Below are 7,808 nucleotides of genomic sequence, written 5' to 3'. Positions count from 1 at the left end.
ATGAACAAAAAGCTTTCTCTCAAATTTTGTGCACAAATTTGTTTACATCCCTGTTAGTGAGCATTTCTCCTTTACTAAGATAATCCATCCACCTGAAAGGTGTGGCATATCAAGAAGCTGATTAAACAGCATGATCATTACACAGGTGCACCTTGTGCTGGGGACAATAAAAGGCCATTCTAAAATGTGCAGTTTTGTCACACAACACAATGCCACAGATGTCTCAAGTTTTGAGGGAGTGCACAATTGGCATGCTTACTGCAGGAATGTCCTCCAGGGCTGTTGGCAGAGAATTTAACGTTAATTTCTCTACCATAAGCCGCCTTCAAAATAGTTGTAGAGAATTTGGCAGTACGTCCAACCGGCATCACAACGTGTATGGCGTCATGTGGGCGAGCGGTTTGCTGATGTCAACGTTGTGAACAGAGTTCCCCATGGTGGAGGTGGGGTTATGGTATGGGCAGGCATAAGCTATGCACAACGAACACAATTGCATTTTATCGATGACAATTTAAATGCACAGAGATACTGTGGCGAGATCCTGAGGCCCATTGTTGTGCCATTCATCCGCCGCCATCATCTCATGTTTCAGCATGATAATGCACGGTCACATGTCTTAAGGATCTGTACACAATTCCTAAAAACTGAAAATGTCCCAGTTCTTCCATGGCCTGCATACTCACCGGACTTGTCACCCATTGAGCATGTTTGGGATGCTCTGGACCGACGTTTACGACAGCGTGTTCCAGTTCCTGCCAATATCCAGCAACTTTGCACAGCCATTGAAGAGGAGTGGGACAACATTCCACAGGCCACAATCAACAACCTGATCAATTCTACGCAAAGGAGATATGTCGCGCTGCATGAGGCAAATGGTGGACACACCAGATACTGACTCGTTTTTTTATCCAGTCCCCTACCTTTTTTTTTACGTATCTGTGACCAAAAGATGCATATCTGTATTCCCAGCCATGTGAAATCCATAGATTAGGTCCTCATTTATTTATTTCAATTGGGAGTTTAGAAGACACCGGTGCCTTCCAAGTCGAGACTTAAGCAAGTATGGCCATGTAAGGGCTGGTCTGAGGTTAACACAGGCTTAGATCTGATCCCTTTTGTTCAGATAATATCACTTGTTTAACCTGTTCAACTCTGACTCCCTCTGGTAGCATTTTCTAAACAACGCATAATATTGTATACTACCCTCATAAAGTACATTCCGGTTTCAATACTATACGTCTTGCAAACATATGCTTAGTACTGTTAGGAAGGTAAGAACTGTGGAATTCAGATAAAGGTGTCAGAAACGATGTGACTACTACAGAGCCCGAGACTCCGTTTTTTACGGGGGGTGAGGGTCCCTCCAATTGTCCCCATGTTGGGGAATAAGAGATTTTAAATCCTAGGTTTTAGATAAAATATGTCAGCAATTACTGTTCCAAAAGGAATTAAAAAGAAAAACATTTCTCATATCTTTTACCTAATGATGACGCTCTAAACATGCACATTCCCATTGGAACACAGCCATTTTAAACGTGCAGGGCTTGTGCAACGTGCCATACCATTTCTCATCTTACTGGAATGATATACATATGAAGAGAAAGCTGAAGTCTCTATCTATCCATTGATGTAAATAAATCCTCTGTCTGATTCCCAGTTCGTCCACTGGATAGCGATAAGAGATCACATGACGTCTCTTGGCCACTTGAAACCAGTTGCGTCTGGTTTGGGTAGTGAGTCACTGTGCCAAAATGGCTGATCAGATTTTCAAGCCTGACATCTTAAAATGACCTTAGCAATCAGGGCTTTCAAGATGTGGATTTTCTTTTAAAGACAGACGTGAAGAAACCTCACTTGTTTTCCCATTCACTTTTCCTATTGTAAAAGATCTCCTAAGCCTGTGTTTACCACAGGCCTTGAAAAAAAGTATATTTACCTGTTTCGTGTCATCATAACCCCACTAGAAATTGTGCGTATGCATGGTCAAAAGGAAAGCTAGCACATTCTCAAGTCAAGTTCACTTTTTAGAAATACCAACTTTTGCTTGAAAATTGGCACACACATGTTTTGGGGTATATTTTGTACATACTCACCGTTTATAAATGAGGCCCTAGTTATTCTCTGTTCCCAGAGGGACCCAAAGAAAGAAAGGCATTTGGTGAGCACCAGCTCAAATATAACACGCTTGGTATTGGATTGATGACTAAACTATTTTATTCATTCACAGTCAGCCTTATGAAGCCAGCTTGTTAAGATCTTATTACTGAAGTGAGAGTCCCTTAACAACAACGAGGGAAGTTTCCCATACCACATAACAGCATTTGTTTTGTATAATTGTTATATTGGTTTTTCCATTTATGTTTTGAGGTTGGACTTTGTCATGTGAATTTCTATCTCTAATTCACCCTAAGCCTGAATCATTACCAGAGGTTGTAAGGCTCTGGTTTTAATCATCAATGATTCAAGGTCCACAACCAACAAGGATTTTCTATATATTTATTCATGGAGAGCTCTTCCGCCAATGACACAAACAGACGATTTTATACCTCCTGGACTTGACTCCTCCCACCTTTAGGTGACTTTTCTAAACAGTTTCCGCCTTCCTCCTTGAATGGTTAGTACCGCCCCCTCTGTTAGTGGGTTGACACTACATGATAATTCTAACATTTATACTGTGTTTGGGGTGAAATCCTTTAGTCATTATTCTTAAAATCCAAATTAATCTAACAATCCACCCCTTTGACTAAATATTCCCACATTCAGGATAAATGTATTTTACAAGCATGATTAATCTCAGAGATCACATCAGAACTAATAAACATTTCATCCAATTGCGGTCTTTCAGGGTCCAAATCCTCGTCATCCACCAAGCCTGGAGGATCGTTTTTCACATTCCCCTGGTCAGAGTCCGGAGTCAGTCCATCTCTCATCATTGTTTAGATACTGCATTTCACCAACGCCTGACTCACCAATCCTCGGACACAGGGAACAAGACAACAACCACATAATACAAGAATACCCATACAAACACTGATCGCTCCTAAGATGGTGGCTGCTAGGGTTTTCCATTTACCAAATATTTCATCAAACCATCTATCCACAATGTACTAACTTCTGAGTTCAGTTCATCCTTCACTTAGTGCAGTTAATTCTGTAAGAGCTCTGGTGACTGTCCCATCCAGTGTGGTGTTGTTAGGGATAAATATGCAATAATGGCTTATCTTTCTATAGACACCGGCCCTTTCTGCCTGATCTAGAACCAACCTCTACTAAGTTATGAGCGGGATGGCGGATAATCGCTCAGAGATCCCCTTTACTGCATCTCTAGTCTGGTCAATAAATCGTTGTTGGTTGTAATAGATATAATTTATCCAATCCATATTTTTGTTTATTGTCACCCACCAGAAAAATGTTGTAGTAAAACTCTCTCATATTTGATTCATAGCTTTGTATTCGTCTGGAACACCCCTGGGGATGCCTATACCATCTATCCAAATTGGGCTATTTCCTTCCTGACTTATATTTCTTTTTCTCCTAATTATTCTTCCTGTCACTGGTCTTTGATGACCAATTCTTACAGGTTGGACCAACAATACTGGTGCACAAGTACCCACCCATCCCTCTGGTAATGTCTGCCGAATGCTCCCTTTGTTAGTGCATGCCCACCACACATCAGTCAGAGGGATGGTTAGGCTCCTAATTTTTTTTCTTCCCTTCCTTATCTAAATCAGTCACATTAATTATCTCCTTACAGCCATCAAAATCACCCAAGTTACGGGTGCCATTTCTATGTCTGTAACACTGGTATTCGCCAGGAGTTAAAGTGAATCTAGGTGGGCTGGCCCAGTATGTCAATTTTGCCAGCCCAATCCCTGTGCAATGTGGCTCTTTTTGATTGGACCCCAGGTCTAATACACAGGGAAACATTGCCTTTGGCATTGGGGCGGTCAACATTGTTGGTCGCCCAATGGAGCATGCATAACAATTGGTCTCCCCCAAGGCCCTAGCGGTGTATTTCATCCACTTTAACCAGAGATTCTCATCAGGGACCCCCTCCCCTTCCCCATTGTTCCATTCTTGGAGGAGAAAATCTTTCATAGTGGACGGGTTAGTTGAATTGACTCTGTCATCCCTTGACTGATTTACTCGGTCTATTGCTGTTAGTGGATTAATGACAGTACCTGCTCCCTCTATATCTTTTGACTCCATCAAATGTAATCTTAGACAAGTATCCCGTCCGTATACGTCCGCGCAAGCCCAGTAAGTTCTTTTCATGTCCTCTTTAGTGACTTTTACTATCGTTACTACCATTTCCGTGGGGATGTCGTTATACCTTCTTATCCTCCATCTGGACGTCCAGCCCCCCCCCCCCCGTCTCATCTCTCCGTCCCCCAGTATGTCTAAATACCTGAGCCCAGGAACAATCTGCCGAGGGAGCTGAACATAAATACAACGGGATCTTATAATCCCCTGTTGCTTGCTTATCCGCTCTGATAAGATCCCTAATCCTAATTTTGAATCTTACTCCCCACCCCTCTCTGACTCCTATTTTGTAGATCACTCGCCCTTGATGGTCAGTATGTCGGGTCGCTTCCCTTTTATTTCTTAATAATGGTAAGGCCATAGCGTAATTGGTGCGAGGTGGTGGTGGATCTTGACATAATACGACTATTGCCGAGACTATGATGCAGCTCAGGGTCACCCATATTCCCAAAAACCGCCAACCCTCTCCTGTCTTGAGTCCTTCTGCTCGGTACCACCCCATACTCACACCCTAGGAACACACTACAGTGATGATAGGTCTGGGTAGGAGATCTTCGTTGACAGAGGTGATCCCCGGACCCTGTGGCCCAGTTCTGCTCGTCAACTCTGTGTGCTAAGCGGTGCTTGTATGTGGTCTTACCTTCTTGCAGTGGGTAACATGGACCCAGGTTCCTCTCTCTGCTATTCTAATGGCCAAGGTGGTGACCAACATAACCTGATAGGGCCCTTCCCAACAGGCCTGCTTCCAGTTTTCCTTCTAGTGACTGGATGCTCACCAGTCACCTTGTTAGATAGTGGGTCACCTTCTCCTTTAGTTCACCTGTGGGGCACAAAACCTCTGACATACGGGTGTGGTTAATAAACTATCTTCACACATGTTCAGATTAATCTAACAATTTCTGACTGCATTCTCTTTTTAGACTGTATCTAAAAAAATGTTTAAAAAAAAAAAAGTATTTTGTCCTCTCCTTCGTATATTATTTAATCCTACAATTAGCCTCTTCCCCCCTCTTGACACATAGTTCTGCTTATGTGTCAATTTTCTCCACCTTCCTAAACATTCCCTTAGGTTATTTATCAACCAATTGCCATGCCTTTCATTTTTGAGATTGTCTTTTGCTTCTTTATTGCTCCTCCCACTTCCTTTGTCTTTATGGTGGCTAAATTCGACTTTCATTCAGTTCAGAATCAATTAGTAATCCAATCAAACAATCTTTTATCTTGTAAAAACACTTATGTTTAGTTCAACCTTTGTTCTACCCCGGCTCTCCCGGGCTTGACCTGAAGACTGATTGTTGGACATGACAAGTCCATATTTAGGTCACCTAAGTGTTCTGCCTAGCAACAAAGAATAAAAACCTCTATGTTCGTGATTAACCCAGTTTTCTCTAATAGCCCACCAAAAAAAAAACATCCTCTTTAAATCACGACCAATGTCATATCCCTCTTTACTCTCTACCATTTGGGTAACATCCCTGATATATGTATGAAAAGCTAAGACTGTTTGGGAAGAGAGCAACAACATAAACTGTTCTTCCTCCTCAGAGTTCCAAATGATTTTACCATGGGCTGCCATTGCCTTCCCATAGATAAGATCACTTAATTTACCCTTATGCAGTACATAATGGAGTACCCAAGCTTTACAGCAGTCTATCCTTACCAAAAAGCTCATTATTCTTCATCTAATTTTTTTTTCTTCTCTCTAGTCCTTATCTACCTGATCCTATTGCTAAATCAATGATCTAGGCAATAGTTGTCTCGCCTTAGATTGTACATTCCTCTGATTACTGCAGCTTATTCCATTAATTTAGTTTCAAATATCACCCAATAAACCGTTCCATCCCACAGCATAGTAAACACCACCTATGAACTGTTGAAAATCCCCTAAATTCAACATAACAACCCTTTATAAACATCATGCTGGGTGTGTTTTTTTTTTTTTTTGAAAACCCCAATTGAAAAACAACAACCAAAGATAGTTAGGCTCAACTTAATTTGGTAGCTCCCTCTCATGACCTAAATACTGCCCAACTTCACCACTGCTCCCCCTTGCCCTGAGCAACACTCCAATGAGATAAGCCAATCTCTTTCTCCTGGTTATACATTTTGTTAACCTTCAACTACCATCCGCAATCCAAAGATGGTAGTACACACAAAACATGATACAGATATCCCCAGTCCTAACCCATGAATAATGTTTGTATCAATCTAATTCCTTACAACTAATCCATAAAATCCCTCAAAATTCCTCGAGTATACAATGATTATTTAATTGATTACTCTAAATCTGCTACATGTGATATCATTTCAAATGATCCATTATCAATTATTTGATCCACCCCCTAAGAAAATCTCTCTCCCCTTCTATTCTGGAGGTCTACCTCTACCAGCTATTTCCCCTACTGGCCATTAAATACTCAGCTCCCGTATGTTATTTTTCTTACTCTATCCTGTCTACTATTCCGCTCATGATGGATTGCATATCTCTTGACCTCGGCTAACGAAGTAGTTCCCCATCCCACTAAAGTCCTCTTGTTGTTCCAGCTTATTTCTGGTCTCATTCCACTAAGTAATGCTATTTTTTAGCTGCTGATGGTACGGAGTATCATTTCCCTGTCCCTGGGGAGGCTCAGGTATTTCACTTGGCTGATGGTCTCACTGTCTTCCTGTTTACATTCATGTACTTTGGAGAAGTCAGCATGTCGATGGTAAGGTTCCCTTAAATTATTACACAACTCAGTTATTTTCCCAACATTTTGCCCATCATTTGCCCATGGTAGGACTGCTCCATTGGCATCCCCTGAAACCCACTGCCCCCCCCCCGAACAGCTGCCCAATCTTTCCCAACTAGGGTTCTGACTGTCCTCTCAATTTCCCCTGTGTTTAGCTTAAAGCTTGCTGCTAAACTCTCCAAATTCCTCCTGAACCCCTCTGTTCCTGTCTTAGGGTGCACTACACCCTCTATAGCTCTCACTACATCTCGCTGTGTCCATGCCCTATATACATCCAGTGTGTCTGGTGCATGCTCCACCCCAGCCCTTGGGTTCGGCAAGGCTATCAAAGGGTACTGGTCATCCCCTTCCTCATCATCTAACCACTCTTTCTTCCCTGGCTTATTGTAGTTTTCTAATCTTTTTAACTCCCTGTTTTTAAACTCTCTGTGTTTACTCTCTCTAGCTTTTCCTGTTTCTTCCCTCTCTACCCTCCTATCATTACTGAATCAATGATAATACATTTACATTCTAGTCACCCCCCGTGGGAATCGAACCCACAACCCTGGCGTTGCAAACACCATGCTCTATCAACTGAGCTACATCCCTGCCGGCCATACTAACCCGTCCCCTGGACGACGCTGGGCCAATTGTGCGCCGCCCATGAGTCTCCCGGTCACTGCCGGCTGCGACAGAGCCTGGATCCGAACCAGGATCTCTAGTGGCACAGTTAGCCCTGCGATGCAGTGCCTTAGACCACTGCGCCACTCAGGATAATAATAACTGCAATAACTATCAATAATAATTATAATAACTATTACGAATTATATTGTT

The sequence above is a fragment of the Coregonus clupeaformis genome, unplaced genomic scaffold (assembly GCF_020615455.1).
Source record: "Coregonus clupeaformis isolate EN_2021a unplaced genomic scaffold, ASM2061545v1 scaf0034, whole genome shotgun sequence".
NCBI lineage: Eukaryota > Metazoa > Chordata > Actinopteri > Salmoniformes > Salmonidae > Coregonus > Coregonus clupeaformis.
The sequence above is the reverse complement of the archived record's forward strand: the minus strand, read 5'-3'. Positions refer to the sequence as shown.